Source organism: Oratosquilla oratoria, chromosome 17 (genome assembly GCF_046742065.1).
Source record: "Oratosquilla oratoria isolate Oo_2021 chromosome 17, ASM4674206v1, whole genome shotgun sequence".
In the NCBI taxonomy this organism is placed as follows: domain Eukaryota; kingdom Metazoa; phylum Arthropoda; class Malacostraca; order Stomatopoda; family Squillidae; genus Oratosquilla; species Oratosquilla oratoria.
Window position 1 is genome coordinate 6244887 of NC_134793.1, and position 22751 is coordinate 6267637.

Consider the following 22751-nt stretch of genomic DNA (forward strand, 5'->3'; position numbering starts at 1 on the left):
ATAATTCTTATCAATGATTGAATCGGTTTAAGGTCGCGAACTCCCCCTTATCAGGAAGCTAGGACGGTGTCCCTTACAGAGGACTTTGTAGCGTACAATTTGAGGAATCATGCTCTTGGTCCAACTCGCTGGCTGCAGAATTCGAACCTCCGTCACTTCGACTTCGACTAGCGGGCTCCCAACTCTTATTAGTAGCTGATTTGTTAAAAAAAAAAAAAAAAAAAAAAAAAAAAAAAGATCATAAAATTTATATGCTCATTCAGGGCGTGATACATTCTATCGCGAAAAAAACGTTTGAATGTTTGATACGTGCGCATGAATATAAAAAGGCTCCATTTTCTTTTTAGAGTAGCGTGACTATGTCAAAGTGTATTTCGTTTATTATGGCACGCAAAGGAACACGGCAGCAGTGTCTTTGTCCTCAGTCACAGAGTGATCTAGTTTGAACGATCTAGAATTATCTAATTGCACAATAATGGCAACCATAATAACTAACTCACCATATAGATTGCCATTATATATATATATATATAAATATATATATATATACATATATATTATACATATATATATATACATACATATATATATATTTATATATATATATATATATAATAAAATTAGAATCCCACTCTAACGTAGTAGGGAGTTAAAAACATCTATTAGGGCAAAACTCTGTAACTTGCGGTCAAACCGCTTAGTTTTTACAGGCCGATGTTAGGTCGTTTCCCCGCCTGGCCAGGGCTGTCGGGAACTAACGCAGGAAGCCCGCAGCGGGTCCCGGGAATCGAACTCGCGACCACCTGCTCATGAGTTTGACACGGTATCCACTGGGCTACTGCGCAGCTTATTGAACACACACACACACACACACACACACACACACACACACACACACACACACACACACACACACACACACACACACACACACACACACATGTGCTGTATATATTTATTTATATATACATATATATATGTATATATATATATGTATATATGTATATATATATATATATGTATATATATATATATGGGATCACCAATGGAGTTCAATTTGTAGAATGGAGTAATTTGTTCACAGTGACCATGCAATCATGCAACCGCAAGAGAATTTAGAGAATGCCAGAAAACTATTCTCGCATCTGACGTTTTCTTATTCTTAAGAACAATTCATATCAAATATGGTTATTTCCGAATTTCATAATTATTCAATAGAGGTGACCTAAAGGCGTTTATCACGCTGGGCTATTTTTCCTCGTCAACTATCGACATAGAACGTCATTTGATATGCAGGAAGAAAATTATTTTCCTCCGGGATATCAGATTCCTTCTCGAAAGCTTCGGGGGGTGCAAATCAGGTCTAAAGAGTCGGAGAAAAAGAAAAGAAAAAAAAATAGACCTGTGTGATAAGGCTGTAGTGGGTCTAAGATTCGGAGGAAAATAATATAGCTCAGTGTGATAAGGCTGTAGTGGAGATCATGTCCTTCGAGCTACAGGCCAAGAAGTTCTTCGAGAGCCACCGAAGACGGTCCACTCCGGTCTCTCCTCTTTAAGTTGGTTCCTTCTTGAGCGCTTTTGAGCGGTGATGGGTCATTCTTTTTCTAGGTCACGTCGGCCGGGCGTAATGTACAGCTGCACAGAAAACTATCGTTAGTAAATCACGCTAATCATTTTGACACAAAACAACGAAACTATTTGAGACAAGTTGAAGTCTCCATCGGAAATAAGATTATCATGTCATAGTGAATCCATATGAACTCCGGAACTATTATTCGATTCATATTCATTCAGAAGGAATTCGAACAATTCGAACCCCAGAAATACCAACCCTACCGTAACATAAGGTTATGTTCATTAGCGAATGTTTCGACACCCCTACTAACGATAGTTTTCTGTGTAGCTGTACCTCTCGGTCATGCCGTTGTCCAATGCATCAGCGGGTGCTGCCTGGGCCAATAACGTGACGGCGAAATGGCAATTGGGGGAGGCACTGCTTCTTGCGGAATGATAGTTATTATAGATACGTGTCTGTCATACCAATGTTCTTCCGTCGGCCGAAAGCAAAATGCTGCACGGAGGAGGAGGAGGAGGAGAAGGAAGAGGAGGAGAGGGGAAGAAGTGGATAAGGAGGAGAAGGACGAGAAGAGGAGGAGGAGGAGCAGGAGGAGAAGAAGGAGGGGGAGGAGGAGGAGGAGGGGAGGAGGAGAAGAAGGAGGAGGGGAGAAGGAGGAGGAGAAGAATAAGGAGAAGGAGGAGGGGAGGAGAAGGAGGAGGGGCGGAGAAGGAGGAGGGGAGGAGGAGAAGGAGAAGGAGGGGAGGAGGAGGAGGAGGGGAGGAAGAAGAGGCAAATTCTCAGCATGGGCTATTTTCTATCTAACAGAGACCACTTAGCTAAATTAGCTAACTTAACTATCTCAAACCTATACGCTTATATGAAGGTACTGAGATAAAGATGGAGGGATCAATATAATCAGTGTTTTTAGAGCTTCTAGATACTTTCTCATTATTTATAACTAAGCCTAAACTAACTTACACTCTCTGGAATGACGTAGAGTGCGGGGTGATCTAATAGATGTATTCAAGTGGGTCATGGGCTTTAACAAGAGTGTTGCAGGAAAGGTCATCATATTAAGACAGCATGGTAGGACAAAGGAAGAGCATGCCGACAGAAGACCTTTTGGTCCATAACTAAAAGGACTCGTAGTAATGGGTTTAAATTGGAGAATTTTAGATTTAAGAAGGAAATAGACAAGAATTGGTTTATCGACAGAGTGGTTGAGATGATGTTACGGAAGTCTAGAATATTGTAACCGAAGTCGTTTCTACTCAAACGAAGTAGCAAAAGCAAATAGCATGTCAGCCTAGTGTGACGTCAACTTAAAGTACCATCCAAGGTGACAGAATAACATAAAGAGGGTCAGTTTGAAGTATCTACCTTGTCTTCAGAATTGTACTTAATTACACATGTCTCGTCTGATGCTTGTGATATTTACTACAATTAGCTAAAGCATTGTATAAATACAACAACAACAAAAGGTGTATTTGCACAAACAAATAAATAAGCAAGCAAAAATAGATAGACAGAATAAAGATAATTAGATAAACAACTAGAAAGAAAAAAGTAAAAAAAGTAGGCGTGAATAAAGATAAATGGATAAATAGACTAGATAGAAAAAATTAGGCGCAAGTGCTTTCAACGAACTCTGTCGTTCACTATAGAGTGTGTTACTAATAACTTTCTGACTTACGAACATTTTGCTTTGAAATATCAAAACAAGCGAAGACAGATATACAAACATATAGTGCGTACATACATACATGCATGCATGCACGCACACATACATACATGCATACATACATATTTTCATTCATATATACATGTATGCATACTGTCATGGGCTTGCTAGGTTTGGCCTGAGTTGATGGAAAGTATGTAACTTATTTCGAGTCTAAGGGTAAGACGAGTTTCAGCTCGGGAGCAAGCCCGTAACTTTAAAGTGGAACGTATTGAGATTATAGATAGATTAAGGTCCGTTCCGATGAAAAGCTTATACAAGACTGGATGTAAGCAAGATCATTTATAAGGGTGCATGGGTAAGATGGAAGTGTGCGCGAAACTTAAATAATATATATTTACAATAAGTGAAAAAATAAAGCTTTACTGTTTTTACATTTACAAGCATACACTCACAGTATTCTGAGGAATAACATTAATAAACTTTCCTAACAAAACAAAATATACTACACACAGTTCACTGAAATTTAACGAAATTATATAACTCTAACACAGATAACTAATAACATTACTCAAGTCCAAGGTTAATGGTTTACACTATATTTGCGTTATACTTGGTGCACAATCAACAGCGGCGATGGGGTGAGACCAGGAAGGTGAAGTCCACAGGAGGAGTTGTAGGTAAGAGAGAGGGTCGGCTGAGGGCCGGCCCCTTTATATAGTCGAGGGGTGTGTGGCTTATAGTTTCATGGTCATGAAGATCAACGTTGGTTTTACGTTGGGGGTGATGAGACGAATTCAAAACTTCGATAGTAGCAGGCGGGAGATTTGAAAGTCTCATTCGATTCACGGTTGGCTATAACATACACGCGCACACACACACACACACACACACACACACACACACACACACACACACACATATATATATATATATATATATATATATATGTATATATATACAGTATATATTAGAGGAAGTCCTTTAAGGACGAAACGTTAGTGATAAAACTCCTACGGTTTTTTGGCGTTTACCTCATCACCCTTCCTACTCGTATGTGTGTGTATATATATATATATATATATATATATATATATATATATATATATATATATATATATATACAGAGATGATAGAATTGAATAGACACCAAGAGAAATCGTTTAATTTATTAAACAAGCAATTGATACACTTAAAGTGCTTATAAATGGTCACAATGTGAATAACTAATACTTGGTTGGCATCCCCTTTGCTTTTTCCAATGCAAGGACCCTTCTAGGATTGCTAGTGATTAGTTCACGAATATCATCTTGAGGGATTTCTTGCCATATTTCCCGTAATAATCCTAAGAGTTCGGGCTTTGAAGATGGCTATTTGTTCTTTTTGCGAAGTTGTCGGTCTAATATGCCCCAGAGGTGTTCAATAGGGTTCATATCCGGTAACTGACTTGGCCATTGAAGTTTCCTGATCTCATTTTGGCTCAACCAATTTTGTGTTGCTTGAGCAGTGTGACAAGGAGCTCCATCTTTCATAAATAGGAAGACATTTTTACTCATTCTACCACTGGATGATATTGGAATGAGTCCTTCCTTTAATATAGAAACGCATTTGCCTGAATTGATGTTTCCTTGACACTCTACAGGCTCTGATCGACCATCACTCCAAATTGCGCCCCACACCATTATTGAAATGCCCCTATGTTTCACTGTTTGCTGCAGTCTTTTGAGGTCACACTCTTGACTACAGAGTCTCCAGACCCACACTCTTCCACTGTCAGAAAATAATGCGAATCGTGACTCATCAGAGAAAATGACATTGCTCCAAAAGGCCACAGGTCTCTCCACTATCTCAACAGCCCAATCCTTTCTGCGCCTGATATTGGCTGGACGAAGGAGTGGTTTCCTTCTTGCAGCTCTGACATAGTAACCCAGCTTATGGTGATACCTGACAGCTGTTCTGGGACTGACTTCAGCTTGTGCTGCTGTGTCTGAGGCCTTGCAACGTGGATCCTCTTCGACATTTCTTTTGACAAGACGCAAGGTTTTTTCTGAGGGCCCGGGACGACCTGAATGAGGTTTTGTGTCCTTGCCCTTTCTGGTGAATTGTACGATCACTCTATTAACTGTAGAAAGGGATATTTAGAGCTTTTCAGATATTTTGCGTTGTTAAAGTCCACCTTCATTTTGACTCACATTACGACCTCGCTGAAATTCAGATAGGGCTACTGCTCCTTTGGTTCGTGGCATGCTTGATTAATCTTGTATATAATCTGAAACATAAATCTAGGTAAATATAAGATATTAGGTAACTTTGAATAACATTAAGGATTAAACAAGAGCAGAAATGCATTTTTCTTGGTGTGTATTCAATTCTGTCATGTCTGTATGTATATATATATATATATGTGTGTGTGTGTATACATATATATGTATATATATATATATATATATATATATATATGTGTGTGTGTGAGAGAGGCAGAGGGGAAAACACACAAATAGAACGAGAGTTTATTCTTTAACTAGTTTCGCACTATGGTGCTTCTTCAGAAAGAATATTACACAACAGAAAGTACTGGCAATAAATGCCAAAAATGTGTGGGTAATGAACTAGGAAAGGTCTGAGTTCAAGGAGGCTCTAACTCTCGTGCGTTGATCGTACTGACACACCGTGGGATGCCTCTGGTGATCATTCCTCCCGTTTTCTTCCACTCCTTTGCTGCGTGCCGTGCTATTGTCTCCGATAATTTGATATCACCCACTCTATTGTTCGTACATTTGTTGGTGGCTATGTACAGAGCTTCTACGATTTTTCTTTGCCTTTTACTAAGATTATTATGCAGAATACTCGCTTGATCCCATTTAGGTAGATGTCTTTCTTCGTCTATGTGGTTCACGAGTGCACTGGTGTTGCGGTAGTATTTGACATCGGCTTTGTGCTCTTGTAATCTTGTGCTTAATCCCCTGTAAGTTTCTCCTATATATGCACTGTCACATCCCGAACATGGAATTTCATAAACTAAACTTTCGGATTTGTTATTTTCTATCCTTGGTTTGACAAGATCACTAATTTTCTTACCTGCGTCACAAGCGATGTGGATGTTCGTATGTCTCAGTTCTTTACTGAGTACGCAGGCCAAGTCTGAGGTGGGGACTACTATGTACATTGTATTGTTCTTGTTTTGGTTTTTGTCACTATTTCTCTCTCTTATGGCTCTGGCTTTCTTCAATGTTGTGGAGAGAAGACCAGCGGGAAAGCTAAGTTTTACGAAGGTCTTGGTTATGTGTTGTAATTCTTCATTGAGGAATTCAGGGCTGCATATCCTGAGTGCTCGAAGGTAAAATCCCATGACCACACCAGTCTTGGTCTTCTTGTCGTGAGCACTAAAATAATGTATGTAATCATCTTTGTGGGTGGGTTTTCTATACACCTTAATTTTACAGAATTATTTTCCCTTATGATGACGGTATCCAGGAATGGTAGGAATCCGTTGACCTCGTGCTCTACAGTCAACTGAATTGTAGGATGTACTTGGTTGAGTCGGGATAAGATGTCACTAATGTTGGTGTCTTTGTGGAGGACGAGAAGGCAGTCATCCACGTATCTATACCACTTGCTGTCGTTAAAGAATAAACTCTCGTTCAATTTGTGTGTTTTCCCCTCTGCCTCTCTCACCTGTCAAGATGTCGTCATATATATATATATATATATATATATATATATATATATATATATACATATATATATGACATATATATACATATGCATATTATATATATATACATATACATATATTATATATATATATATATATATATATATATATATGTATGTATATACAGTATATATATGTGTGTGTGTGTATATATATATATACATAAAAATATGTATGTATGTGTGTGTATATATATATATATATGTATGTATATATATATATACATAAAAATATATATATATATATGTATGTATATATATATATATATATATATATATATATATGTGTGTGTGTGTGTGTGTGTGTGTGTATGTATATATATATATATATAGTAAATGAGGTATTTGTGGGAGTTATGATATTGAAAAATCTTGTTCAAGACCAAAAATTTAGAACCCACCGTCTCGAACCGAAAATATATTAAGAAAAGTCCCCCAAAACTACGCATAAAAATAAATAGCTAGATAATAAATAACAATACCAATAGTCAGCTTAATGGTAATAAAACAACATAATGTGCAAAATGCAAGAGAATTATATCTATGCCAAATGAAAAAATAACTAGTTACATAAAGTGTCAGCTTAAATCTGATTTAAAAAAAACCGTAATGTACAAAATGCAAAAGATTTATACCTGAGCCAAGGCTAATGAAGAAAGGATAATTGGAACGATGTAGAGAACAGAGAGGTTGGATGAGAATTCAAGGAAAATATACAGAAAACACCGAGGAGCAGTCAGTGATACTCCTTGAAAAAGAGAAAATCCTTCGTTAAGGAAGTTGTTAAAAAGAAACAATGCATCATTATCGTAGGCTAGACTGAAGGACACAGATTCATGGAGAGAAAAGAAGAAACACGAACTGCAAAATGTTAGAAAAAATGCAACTATAATACTAAATGAGAACTTAAAAGCCCCTGATCATATTGAAGATATGGTTAGGATAGATCAGTTAAGTTAGATCAGTACATCAGAGATAGAGGTCATTCGTTAAAAATCAGTCGTCCCAAATCACGGTAAATGAGGTAATTAGGAGATCTTGAAAGTGAAAAGATAAAGTCAATGTTAAAAATATGTGTATTAGATAAGATACTACTAAGGAAGAAAGAGATAACAAGATAAACGAGGACACAACTGAACAAGAGAAACGAGGTTTTGGAGTGTTTTAAACCAGAAATGAAGGAAATGTCATCTAATGAGCAGAACAAAACGGCACGGGAGGTAAAGCAAGGAAATAAAAGTCCGCAAATATGAGTGACTTATGAATCAAGTTAGAAATCACTGATTATTTTGTAGATAGGGGGCTACGGAGTGAAGGAAGGAGGGTTAGCGAGTCCTTGTCCTTTATTGGTAAGGTTAGAACTGAACTGTTTTTTACATGTAGCCCAAATCCGAATATATATATACAGTATATATATATATATATATATATATATATATATATATATATATATATGTATATATATGTATATACCGCGCGGGCAAGCCCGAATTGCATCGGGTTGGGTCAGCGTCGGGTCACGGTGACCAGGCAGGTGTGCGTGTCAGATCGCAGCGCGTCATCTCTGGTACATGCCACGTGGTCAATACAATAAGCGCTACGTGGTTTGTACGACCTTTTAGTAAAAGAACTGGATATGTACTTCGTCGAGACTCAGCTATTAGCAAACATAATCTTACTACTAGGAAAAGGTTCACACACAGTTGAAAATGGGATAGACAAAATGAAATAGGAGGGATGATGGCAGTGATTGAAATGACATAAAATTTGATAAAGTAATAGTAAGCAAATAAAAGTCTGAGGCAATAAAATGAAAATTGAAACTAAAGGTAAAGATAAAAGAGACTTCGTGGTAGCATACCACCCAGGATGATGAAGATCGCCGAAAGTTATCAGAGATATCTAATAAAGAAATTTATTAAATAAAGTAATATAATCTTGACAGGTGACCTTAATTGGAGGGAGATAAATTGGGAGGAATGTAAGGCAGGAGTTAATGAAAATTCCTGGGAAATTATCTGTTGAATATTGCAATAGAAAATGCAATAATCCAATAAACCTGGTATTAATCAACTAAATTGAAATTGTAACGACGTCGCCGTTGTATCGTACTGATCGTATAGTAGGAACGATCTGGAACTTCATCTTTTCTTTTGTGCAGTCAGCATGGTTCGACGGTAACGCCATTGCCTTGTACTAAGCAGTCGCGCAGCCAAAGGTTCGAGTTCCTGTAGCAGAGCATATAAATCCATTTGTTGTGACTTCACTAACCTAACATTACTGAATATTTGACTTCCATGTACCCCATAGAAAAGTGTGAATATGTAGCGATTTAGTTCCAGTTGGTGAAAAGATACATAGAGCTGAGTCATGAATCTTACAAAGTAGATTCAGTTCTGGAAAGACAAGTTTCCTCAGTTTGAGGATTGTTTTAAGACGTACATCGGGAGGAATTCATAAATACCAACAAAACTGAAAATACTACTAATGAATAAACGAATAGATAAATAAATAGGTAGATAAATAAGTTAATAAACAGATGAATAATATATTCTAAAACTAAATAAGATAGAATTAAGAGAACACAGGGAGGAAGGAAGAAAAAAATTGTATTCCACTTTCGAGTTCACAAAACAGACATTTTTCTCTTTTGGGTCTGGGGTCGGTATTTCAGAAATGGATCCGGATATTAGGAAAGGATTCTCATACCCAGAGTTTTTCCAGATTTTGGAACTTTTCGTCCCAAATACTGGAGAGATCCAAAATTTAAACACTCGCTTTACATACTTCATTTTCTCTCTCGTTTCCTCAACAATGATCCAGAGTCTTCATGTCTCTTGAAAAGACATTATGGACCTAAAACCGGAAACATGAGCTGCGCAAAGTTGGTCTAATTGCTCCTGTGAGCGCGGGCGTTTCGTCATGACAACGCCACCGTGTGCGGGGGCACTTCGTCATGACAATGGCTTCCTTTATGACGCGGTGCGTAGGAAACAGTTCGATGTAAATTTTATGTCCTCTCGTGCAAGGCAGTGTCATTGTCCTCTTGATGGTTTAGGAAACAGAGTCTATGTGCCCACGCTACATATCATCAAGGGATGGCGAAGTTACATAAGCCGCAGCAGGAGGCGAACCTAAATTCATGTGGAAATTCGGACACCAGTCTCTATGTTTGAGCCATTGAAATCTAGTTCAGTTGGTAGCACTAAGTAAGGTATTTTACTTACGTATCTGTTATCTGTGTTATATAAACTGTTACCCGTAGATATGCATTTCAACTGTCGTAGTCAGCACTACCGACTCTTAAGAACTTTCAGAGCCATACAAACTGAGGTGGGTTCCCTCGTGTAACCCCCTTCACTTCTCTTTACAATCTCTCTCTCTCTCTCTCTCTCTCTCTCTCTCTCTCTCTCTCTCTCTCCCTCTCTCTCTTTTTAAGTCGAACTAAGTCAACTTGTGTTGGCCGAGCGGGTTAGAGCGTCGCTACTTGCGGCGAAGGTCGAGGTGACGGCCATTTGAACCCTGCCGCGAGCGAGTTGGACCAAGGGCATGGTTAATTAAATTCCACACTGCAAAGTCCTCCGTAAGAGCCACCGTCCTAGCCTCCTGATAGATTTCTGTAGTGGCGATGCACCGTTCAAAGGGTATAAGGAGTTGAGTGGCCCCATCTGCGGTCAAAAGTCAAGGGCCAAGTCGAGGGGGATCCTCCTCTCCTACTTCAGCACCTTAAACACCTTACTCATTAGATACTGGGTCGAGGACCAATTACACGCGTGACTTTGAGAACCTAAGACCTGTTTTGAAAGTGAATGAGTGAATGAATGGACAAATGAATAAACGTATGAATAAATGGATAAAGGAGTGAGTGAATGAATGAAGGGCTATAATCTTCTGTAGTTTACCCTACATCTACTTAGTAGATCTAGTACCACTACTTCTCACGCATTTAAAATACCATTTTGGTTGATTTCGTTCAGTAATATATTTCCGTTATTTTTGCAACCGTATATATTTATTATTTCCATATTACATAGTTGGTAATCATGCCAAACTAACTTTATGAACAGTTAAAACTATTGCATACATCACGTGAAGAAGGCAATATATGAAATAGAATTATATTTTATCTATAAAAAACACAGTTCCAGGAATCAATGTATTGTAACTCAATTACATTTCGATTAATGTCAACAATATTTTCCTTGATTAGCTCCACTTATTTCGAATTTCGTTTTATATAAATTACCATGGCCATTAAAAAGATCTATTGGAAAAAAATATCCGATTCAAATAAAAGGAATCCGATAAAAAATATATTTTTTTGTTTATTACAAAAAGGGTGGGGGATGTCTGTCGAGGAAGGAAGGGAGAGGGCAGAAGATAAGGATGAGCAGAGAATGGGTGTGTATGGATGTTGAGATGTATGGAAGGGAGTGGGTGGGGGATAGGTGGGTTAAGGACTGGTTATGTGGGAATTATATTTTGACGGAGCCCGAAGGGATTTCTCCCCAGCTTCTCTTTCTCTGCATGAGGAGACGGAGAGGGGATGGGGTGATCGCCGATTAAATGAAACGGCTTTGCTATGGATGTGCTGTGTCTTGCTGCATTGCTTTTGACCCAGGAGAATGGGCGAGATAAGGGATGACCCGTCATCCAGGAGGAGCCAAGAGGAGAGGTAGGGAAGGGTGGTGAGTGGGAGTGGAGTGGGTCGGATGAAATGGGTGGGAGTAGAATTATGCCTTTTGACTTTGGCTACCTCCCTTCTAAGGAAAAAAAAAACCCTTGGTATATTGTATGTACTGTATGTATGTATGTATGTATGTATGTATGTATGTATGTACAAAAATGATGAAAGAGTGCAATATACTCGTATATATAAGAGCGACAGCCGACCTCGCTGTCTTCAGCTCCATGTGGTTCAGGGGTCTAGATCCTTTCTAATGAGGTTAGATCCTTTTTAATGGTGTTTGATACCTCTTAAGGGGGTTGAATTCTCTCAAGAGAATTCGGATCCTTTAGGAAGAATCCAACCCCATTAAAAAGGATCTAACTCCATTAAGATTGACCTAATCCCATTTTTAGAATCTAATTCCCTTAAACAAACTAATCCATTCGTTAATCAAAAGACAAACAACATTGACCCCATTCACTCCTCCGCACCCTCTATGATCCATTGGTTGATTGGATTATAATCTACATATTTACTCATTGCATACATTTTTCATGAAAAAAAAAAATAAAATAAAACCAGCTTGTTCCAGGAACTTGGACGACGCGGTTATTGCCCCGCCTTGGGACGCAGTCCGGAGGTGAGGTATTGACTTTGTTCGCTTGTGTGTGAGTTTCCTACTTTTGTGTGGAACGTTGTGTCGAGGGAAAATGTTCAGGAGAAGTGAGGAATTGGGTCAAGGTCAAGGTCAAGGTCATCGCAAAGTTTTTTTATTATTATTTTATTTAAAATGTTTATTTTTATTTGCATATTCTACTTTTTATTTCTGTTCTATACATTTTTTATTTTCTATTTTTTATTCCATTTTCGATTTTTTTTTTTAAATTTTGATTTTGATTGTTGTTAGAACCTCCTAAACGTTATCTGATTTACGTCAAATGAAACCAATAAGGGTCTTTATCTTATTTCTCATTTGCAATTCTATCCATTACAATAGTGAAAAAATGCAATTTCGAAAATCGGCAGGTAATTTATGGGATGGGGCTTATGTTTGCCTTGTAACTGCCCAGGAACAAGTTTGTCGTGCATGACATTACTTGGTCATGCATTTAGCTCATGCATGCATGAGCTTAGAGCTCATATATGACCGATCTGTGGGTAATGCTGCGACCTTACACACACACACACACACACACACACACACACACACACACACACACACACACACACACACACACACACACACACACACACACACACACACACACACACACACACACACACTCCCAACTCCTCGCCCACGAGAGTTGGAGTAACACCCCGCAGCGCAGCGATACTGAAATTATTTCAGCCCTGGGTGGGATTCGAACTCGGACCGCCGTAATGGCGTCCGGGAACTCTAACCACTGCGCCACGAGGTGTGTGTGTGTGTGTGTGTGTGTGTACACACGTTTGAACTCACCAGGTCCATTAAGTCTAGGAGTATCCTCTCTTCATTCACTTTTGCATGGAAATGCGTCTTTTTTGGAAACGACGGACACCTATAAGCAAGTAAACATGTACATCTTCAGTTTGATCACCTCTTCCCAAGTGTGTGTTGCCAACTCACACTGATGACTCGCATAACTACAGACTCTCCCATCCACTGGTCTCTGGACGGATACCATTTTCCCCGCCCTACACATCAACCCAAACAAGGTACATAACTACAATAGAATAACTCTGAGTGGCGGAGTGGTAACGGTTGGGTCTCAAGGTCAGAGGGACCCGAGTTCAAAGCTCGCGACGGCCGGGCCTGATCATTTGATGATGCATAAAGTCATAATGTCGCAGTCTTAGACTTCAACCAAATCCACTACAGCACCATCCATGTAGTTCCGTCTATTCTGCAGCGGCGTGTCCAGAACACCCCCGTCCTCCCTCCTGCCACCTCCCTCAACCGTGATTATTCCTTTTCTCTCACTTTCGCGGCGCGAGCTTTTCTACAAAAATAGAAGCGTCGGTAAACCACAGACCCTATCGTATTTTTAACCACTTTTTACTGAGGCGCTATTTATTTATTATTTAATAATTAATTAATTAATTTACTATTTTTTTGGTGGGGGGAGGGAGGGGGTCGCATTTAATAGCCTCACTCGTGATTACCCTCATCCCCTCACATTCGCGGCCCACCATCTTTCACTAAGGCGCTACTTCTATTTATCTATTTATTTATCTATTTACTTACCTACTTATTTATTTATCCCTATTTTATTTTATTTATTTATTTATTCTTTTTGGGCGGGAGACACATTTAAGATTTTTCCTTCGGCTAACACCAGGCAGTGATTTCATTAGGCTTAAGTGGTTAAGTGGGGCGGTGGAGGTGGTTGGGGTGGTGGCGGGGGAGGGAGCTTCCTCGGCTCCAGAAAGAGGTTAGGACCATCTTGCGAAAAATACTGTTATGATGATGGTGACAATAATGGCGATGGTGATGGTGGTGGTGATGATGATGATGATAAAACTGATGGTGATAATATCAAAATGTTAATGGTAAAATGATAATGATGATAATGATAATGGTGATGATAATGACAGCATTCTCATCCGTACCACAACCACGTACATTTAATGACCCAGTGACGATGGTTCTAATTGGGTTCCTTTCTCAAAACTTTCTTATGCCTTTTATGACACGCATGGGTATACAGTGGCATTATTCTTATCCCCCATCCCCGCCCACCACCACAGGGAAATGAGAGAACGGAGTGGGAATCATATGACAACATTAGATAGGAAACACCGTTTTGCTCGAACGTGGACGAAAAATTACGTGCCTCTGGGCAGTAGGGGCGCCCCATATAATTCCTTAAATTACGGATTCTGTTACCATTGAGTCAGTACTCCAGTACATGGGTCAAAGTAATGATGATGATAATACTAATATTAATGATACATACATACATATACCAAGGCTTTTTCCCCCTTACAAGGGAGGTAGCCAAAAAGGAAAAGGCATAAAATCATTCCCACCCATTCCATCCCTGAATACACTCCACACCCCTCCACCCTCCCTCTTATCTTAGCACCTCCCGGATGACGGGTCATCCCTACACCATGCCCACTGCCCTGGGTCAGAAGCAGTGTCGCAGGACACAGCACATCCATAGCAAGGCCGCTTCATTAAATCGGTGACCCCCCCTCTCCGTCCCCCCATGCACAAAAGGAGAAGACGGGGAGAAATTCCTTCGGGCTGCGTCAAATTTTGCTCACACATACTACCTCACCCCCTATTCCCCCGCCCATTGCACCTCATGCATCACAACATCATCCATATACAACCATTCTCCATTCACCCCTGTCTTCTGTCCTCTCCCGTCCTTCCTCAACAGACATTCCCCTCTTCCCCAAAGCCCCCTTCACCCCATCCATCCACCTCATCCTAGGATGTCACCTCATGTTCACTCCCTCCACATCTGCCTTACATACCTCTTTTACTAATCTTTCTTCAATAATTCTTTCCATATGTCCAAACCATCCTAATACTCTTTCATCAACCCTATCTCCCAACTCCCTTTCCACCCCCGTTCTCCTCCTCACCTCCTCATTTCTCACTCTATCTATCCTAGTAACCCCCATCCTACTTCTCAGACACCTCATCTCAAACACATTCAAACTCCTTCTCTCTTCTTCTCTTATGTTCCATGTTTCTGCCCCATACAGTGCTGTTGGCACAATCACTCCTTCATACAGTCTCCTCTTAGCATCCATTCCCAAATGTCTATTCCTCATTACACTCTTCAATCCACCAAGGCATTTACTCGCTTCTCTCAATCTACATTCTACCTCCACCTTCACTCCACCTTTTCCTGCCACATTTGCACCCAAGTATCTAAAACTATCCACTTCCTCCAGTCGCTCTCCCTTAATGCTCACTTCCAGTCTACTGCCACTTTCACCCCTTGTACATCTCATCACCTTACTTTTACCCATATTTATCTTTAGCTTTCTTCTATCACATACTCTCCCAAACTCTGACACCAACTTCCTCAATCCCTCCTCCGATCCTGCCACAAGCGCAGTGTCGTCAGCAAACAACAGCTGGCTCACCTCCCACTTTTCTCCATTTTACTTTAACCATCTCCAATCCCTTACCCACTACCCTTACATTTAGCTCTCGCACTACCCCATCCATGTATAAGTTGAACAGCCAGGGTGACATAACGCATCCCTGATGAAGTCCCACCTTTACCTCGAACCACTCACTCTCTCCATTTCTAATCCTAACACAAGCTCTACTACACTCATAAAAACTCTTGACAGCTCCTAGAAGCTTTCCTCCTATCCTATATATCTGCACAACCTCCCACAGTGCCTTTCTGTCTACCCTATCGTAAGCCATAAAAACCCAAAAAACATCCTTCCCCTTTCCTATAGCTTTCTCACATATTTGTCTTACCACAAAGATTTGATCTACACAACCTCTACCCATCCTAAATCCACACTGTTCCTCACCAATTACTCCCTCTGTTCCTCTCCTAATCCTCTCAATCAAGATCCTCCCATAAGCCTTCCCAACTACACTTAACAAGCTAATCCCTCTGAAACTACTACATTCACACTTGTCCCCTTTTCCCTTGTAAAGAGGAACTATACAGGCACTCCTCCAGTCCTCCGGCACTCTACCCTCTCTCCAGCAAACATTGAATAACCTCACCAGACAGTCCACCATCACTGTACCTCCTTTTCTTAGACATTCTGCATAGCATCCATCCAGACAAGGTGCCTTACCTGCTTTCATCATCTTAACTGCCTTCACTTCATCCTTCCCTATTTCTCCTCCATTTTCCTCACTTATCACGGTAATTTTCTTAGCATTTCCCACTGTAACTATTTTTCCCTCCCTATCCTCCTTCACATTTAGCAACTCCCTAAAATATTCTGCCCATCTGCCCCTTACTGCCTTCTCTTCCATTATCATCTCTCCATCTGCACCTTTTACCTTTTCTTCTCTACTTGATTCGCCTCCTCTTCCTCTCTTAATTTCTTTCCAAAACATCTTTTTATTACTTTCAAAATTTTCTGTCATACTCTAACCCCACTTCACATCTGCTCTCCTCTTTGCCTCCTTTACCTTTTGCTTTACTTCTCTTTTCTTTTCTTTGTACCTCTCATATGACTCCGTCCTATTTTGTAACCAATCTGTGAAAGCTCGCTTCTTCTCTTCTACAACCTTCTTTGTTTCCTCATCCCACCATTCACTACCCTTCCTTCTATTTCCTCCTGTCCTTCTTGTTCCACAGACCATCCTTGCACACTTTGTGACTCCCTCCTTGAACCATCCCCATTCCTCCTCCACACCTAGCTCCACTCTATCCTTCACTCCCTCCCACTCCTCCTTCAGCTTCTTCTTGTACTCCTTCTCCTTTTCCTTTTCATTTAAAGAGTTCACTCTAAGCACCTCCCTACCTTTTGTCCCTTTCCTCTTTCTCCATCTATCCTCCACTCTCAACTTACCTTCCACCAAAAAATGATCTGATATTCCCCCACCCTCTCCCCTTAGCACATGTACATCCTTAACTCTTCCTATCATAATCCTATTTACCACTACATAATCCATCAACGCTCTATCTACCACCCTTCCATCCACCACCCTCTCCCATGTGTACTTATGCTTGACTTTCTTCCAAAACACTGTATTTGCTATCATCAACTCTCTAGACAAATTTCCACCATCAACTCTCCACTACGATTCTTTCCTGGAACTCCACATTTCCCAACCACTCCATCAACTGGATCATTTCCTACCCTAGCATTAAGGTCTCCCAGTACTATTACATTGACATTTCTCCCTAAATCCCCTATGCACTCACTTAAATCCATCCAAAAGGCCTCCCTTCTACACTCTTCTCACTGCCAGGCCCATATGCACTTACAAAGACCCACATCTCCTTTCCCAGTTTTACCTTCATCCACATTATCCTTGAGGAAACCTCCTTCCACTCCACTAGACATTTACCTATCTCTTCACTTACTAGAATAGCCACCCCTTCTCTCCCTGGCGCTCTCTTCACTCCTGATAACCTTCCACTTACACTTCCAAACTTACACTCACCCTTCCCTTTCAACTTAGATTCACTCAAAGCCAACACATCCATCTTTCTTCTCACAAACATACTACTTATCTCTTCCCATTTACTCTCATCTGTACCACATCCACGCACATTAAAAGACCCAAACCTTATGGTCAGAAAACTCCCAGACCCTCTTATGCCTTTACTTTTTCGTTTAGGAATGTCCCCTGTGGGGCTACAAGGAGAAGGATGCCTAGTCCCAATCCCCGTCCCTTTCTTCTCGCCTCTTACGATCCAAGTGGAATTACTTGGTGGCAGTATTCTTTTCCCCCACCACAAGGAATTCCCCCACCACAGAAAATGAATACTCAGAGAAATGGTACAGGACAGCAGCAAGGGGTTGGGGGACAGCATAACGGAGGGACAGTCGTAGTATAAAAGTGTCATTTCTCTATGAACAGAGTTTACCCTATCATAGACAAAATGATGTGTGGCTCTGGTCCGTAGGGGCGCCCCATATAGACCCTAAAGTATTATATGCATGCTACTTTGCCACAATAACAAGCAGTCATTACCCCAGACGGACATATTGATGCAGATGCCAGCAATGGATCAGTGTAAATTAATGATAACAACAATAAAAACTACAACATAGTCATTGTCGCCGTCGTCATCGTCATCATCGTCATCATCATCATCATCATCATCATCATCATCAACTATAATGTTAATGATGGTAATAATAATAATAATAATAATGTGGATATGAGGTAAAGGGAACACGGGCTGAGGGAAATACTTTTATTCCTGACTAGTTTCGCCTGAGAGGCTTCTTCAGAAGAATAGAGTTAGAAGTCAAGTTGTTCAATATATATATGGCAGAAAAAGGGAACGTGGCATTGGGTCAGGTTGGTCCCCCACTCGACGTCATCTGTCGGTGTGACGAGATGTCGCAGCGAGTGGACCAATTATCCGCCTGTTGGTCGTCGCGTGGACCAGGGGCTCTGTGTATTTTGCTCAAGATGACAAAGCGTGCTGCTTCTTTAGCCCATATCAAATCCTCAGTCTTCTTATTAATATTATCCTGGATGTTGATGAAAACGGACTCTATCGCCTTTCTTGTCGTGTGATATTATCCATAAGAATTTTTGCCTTGTTCTATTTCGGTAGATGGCCTCGTTCATCGACATGGTTTACTATCGCACCGCTAACCTTGTGGTGTCTAACATCTGCTTGGTGTTCTTTTATTCTAGTGTCTAGGCCCCTGCTAGTTTCACCGATGTATTTGTTATCACATCCACCACACCCGCTGTTGGGTCTTGTTTCTTGATTATAAGGTCCTTCACTTTCGTGCCTGTAGAAGTCGCAAGACGAATGTTGGAGGACGATAAGATTTTGTCTAGGTCTCTCGTTAGAATGGAATTTGGGACCACCCAATACTTAGTGTTGGATTTTTCTCCTTTGTTGTGTAGTATATTACGGGCCTTCTCCTCCAGGGTGCAAAGTAATCCTTTGGGGTATTTGAGACCTTCAAAAGTCGTTTTTATCATTCTTATTTCATGCGCTAAAAATTCCTCACTGCAAATACGAAACGCTCTCATGAACAGGCCTATCACCACACCAGTCTTTGTCCTCTTATCATGTGCACTGTAGTAATGAATGAAGCCATTCTTATTCGTCGGTTTCCTGTAAACTTTGAATTTAACATCACATCCTGACCTTATTAATACGGACAACTACCTTTTCTAGACACCGTATTAATAAGGTCAGGATGTGATGTTAAATTCAAAGTTTACAGGAAACCGACGATAACTCGTCACACCGACAAATGACGTCGAGTGGGGGGCCCAATCTGTCACATTGCCACATTCCCATATATATTGACCAACTTGACTTCTAACTCTATTCCTCTGAAGAAGCCACTCAGGCGAAACTAGTCAGGAATAAAAGTATTTCCCTCAGCCCGTGTTCCCTTTACTTCCTATCCACATTCGTCACAATGTTTACAAAATAATGATAATGATGATGATATTCATGATAATTATAATCAAATCATATCGATGACCGAGGTCATTCTGGTTGGTGGCGGTATCTTGCTAACCGTCGAGAGCAGAAGCCGCCTCCGCCTCCAACCCCAGAAGCTTCCAATTTGCTTTGTGATCAGTGAGCTAACGAGCTTTTAATGAGAATTCATGGGAATGTCAGTGACATGCATTTCACTGTAGCCAGAGATCATTATGACACAAAGACAGAATTTATGACACCAATCGACCTGCAGCAGAATTGTCCTCAAATAACTCAATCATTCATATCAAATTCAGCAACATGAGTACAGGCAAAAGTAAAATTAGAAAATCGTAGATTTATATTTGAGGTATATGGAAATATTTCGTAAAAGAGCGAATGTACAATCACGAACAGAAATTACGACACACCTAGAAATTTTCTTAATACAAAATTCAAATTGTGTGACATTTTTATTTCTCTATTTAAGAAAGTTACTTATCTGTAAGCTAAATATATATATATGTATATATATATATATATATATATATATATATATATATATATATATATATATATATATATATATATATATCGACGTGGTAAGAACTATAGCGTGGGTCAAAACTTTTGCGCGTGACTGTACGTCACAAATGATTTCTGAATATAATAACGAAGACTTGGTATGAAGTATAAGAATATTAAAGCTTGGAAAGGAACAGATAGAAAACATTTTTCTCCAAGATAATGAGTGTAAGTACAGGATGTATAGGGACTTTGCTAAAGGTGACGGCACACTAGGCTAGCATGCTACTTGCTTTTGCTACTTGCTACTTCGTTTGAATAGAAACGACTTCAGTTACATTATTCTAGACTTCCGTAAGAATCTCTCAACAATGTGTCTAAAATCCGTATAGGTTTATCTTCCCTTAATTCATCATTCAGCTTCTCATTATATGGTGCATGAGTAATTTAACAAAAAAACAAAAGATCGTAACCGAAGTCGTTTCTGCTCAAACAGAGCAGCAAAAGCAAGTAGTATGCTAACGAGAAATGCCTAGTGTGCCACCACCTTCGGGAATATACATGTAATAATAACAGACCTAACCATGTTCATTTTTAACAAAGCAAAAAGAACTACAACACAAGTCTACAAGTCTGAAAACTTACTAAAAGTCAAGCACAAGTGACTAACGGTAAACTTGGAATGCAAAGAAGAATGGCAAAGAATATTGATTCTATTAATCATTCAAGGCTAGAAATTGTTCCGATGTGCTACGAATTCCTGACTCTGTAAGAAGTCGCTGAAGGGAAAGGTGCCTGGAGGTGTTCCGTGGTGAGCCGAAGGTGACGAAAAAGTCTCATTTCCCTTGGGACGTCATAAAGATAATGTTTATCTATATACCAAGGGCCTCTTCGCCCTTATAAGGAAAGTAGCCAAGTCAAAAGGCACACGCCCATCCCACTTATCCAACATCTTTGTTTCCCTATCGTCATAGCTCCTCCTGGATAAAGGGTAATCCCATGCCTCCTGCTCACTCCCCGGGTCAGGAGCAATAAAGCAAGGCATAGCACATCTACAGCAAAGCCGTTTCATTTACACGGCGATCCAATTCTCCGTCTTCCTGCCGTCTCCGGCAATTTAAGATTATGAAAACACCAGAGAACAAAACGATGAGATCGTATGCCAGGAGGATTTAGTATTAAGGGAATTGTCGCTGCCCTCCGGTATCAGAATAGTTTCAGGAAGGGTTCGTGTCGTGTGGCAATTAGCGTGTTTCACGTTTGAATCCAGCAGATGCCTGTGACTTCTATACACCCTTTGTTGATTAAAATCGTCCTGTGTAACCAATGTTTAAGTCGTGAATAGCAGATGAGGTTACACAGTAAGCTATGTCTGGTAAAGTCGGTCTTACGCATAATGAGATAGGGTTACATGATCTTCAATGATAAGACCATTTATACCAGCTTTGTTACCATAAAAATATAAGAATGGAGGAGACTGCAAGAGACCATAAGGCCTACTCTAGGTAGTTTCATGTCCCTTACCACCTATCGTCCCCATCCAATTGTTTCAGAGCTCTTTATATGGTTACTAGGTCTATTCCATTCGTTAACCATTCTATTGGTAAACCAAGTCTTTCCTATTTCCTTATAAACTTAACTTTGTCCAATCTAAATCCTTTACTACGAGTCCTGCTCTGCTGTTTTAATATGATGACCTTGCCTACATTACTTTGGTTTAAGTCCTTGACCCATTTGAATACCTCTATTATATCAGTCCGCACTCCTCGTCTTTCCAGAGGTAGAGCAAGGAATTGAATTACTTTTCATCAGTTAATCCCTTTTAACTCGTTCTGAAATTTATTGCTAAGCTCTCACATAGTGAATAAACGAGTATAGAATAGATTGAAAAGTAAATGAAAACAGAACTAAATAAACAAATGTGTGTGTATATATATATATATATATATGTATATATATATATATATATATATATATGTATATATATAATATATATGTATATATGTATATATATATGTATGTATATATTATATAAAACATATATATGAGTAAATACATATATAAATATATCGACTGAAACCTTAGTCAAATATGCATTATACATAGTGGCGGATTTAGAAAGAAATTCTTTACATTTTTTTCGGGAGGTGGCAGACGATTACCATAGAAATTGTTCGATTACCCTGAATGCTCAAAGAGGCTGAAAAATTGCTCGATTACCCAAAATGCTCCAGTTTGCTGACTTTGAAACATTTTCCTTTCTTTTCTTCCAGGATGGAGATCAGATGTTTATTGTGAACCACTGTAGGACCTACAACGCAAGGTAGAGTTTCAAGATTGACTTGGCTCTTTGGGTTTTGGGTGACAATATTTTTGAGAATGTATGAGATGTATTTGTTGTGGTGACATTATTTTTGAAAATGTATGATATGTATTTGTTGGGGTGATAGTGTTTTTGAGAATACATGAGATGCATTTGTCGAGGTGACAATATTTTTCAGAATGTAGGTGATGTATTTGTTGGGGTGGCAGTATTATGGAGAATGT

At 39.7% G+C, this 22751-nt stretch overlaps 1 protein-coding gene across 2 annotated transcripts in view; it reads left to right on the top strand.

The window, feature by feature from the left end:
• Positions 1 to 22751, top strand: part of LOC143034377 (somatostatin receptor type 2-like) — a 252509-nt gene that overhangs the window by 144391 nt on the left and 85367 nt on the right. For both annotated transcript variants that reach the window (XM_076200339.1, XM_076200338.1), the window contains exon 3: positions 22478 to 22527. The gene's annotated coding sequence lies outside the window, so the exon portion shown is untranslated. The remainder of the gene's footprint in view (positions 1 to 22477; positions 22528 to 22751) is intronic.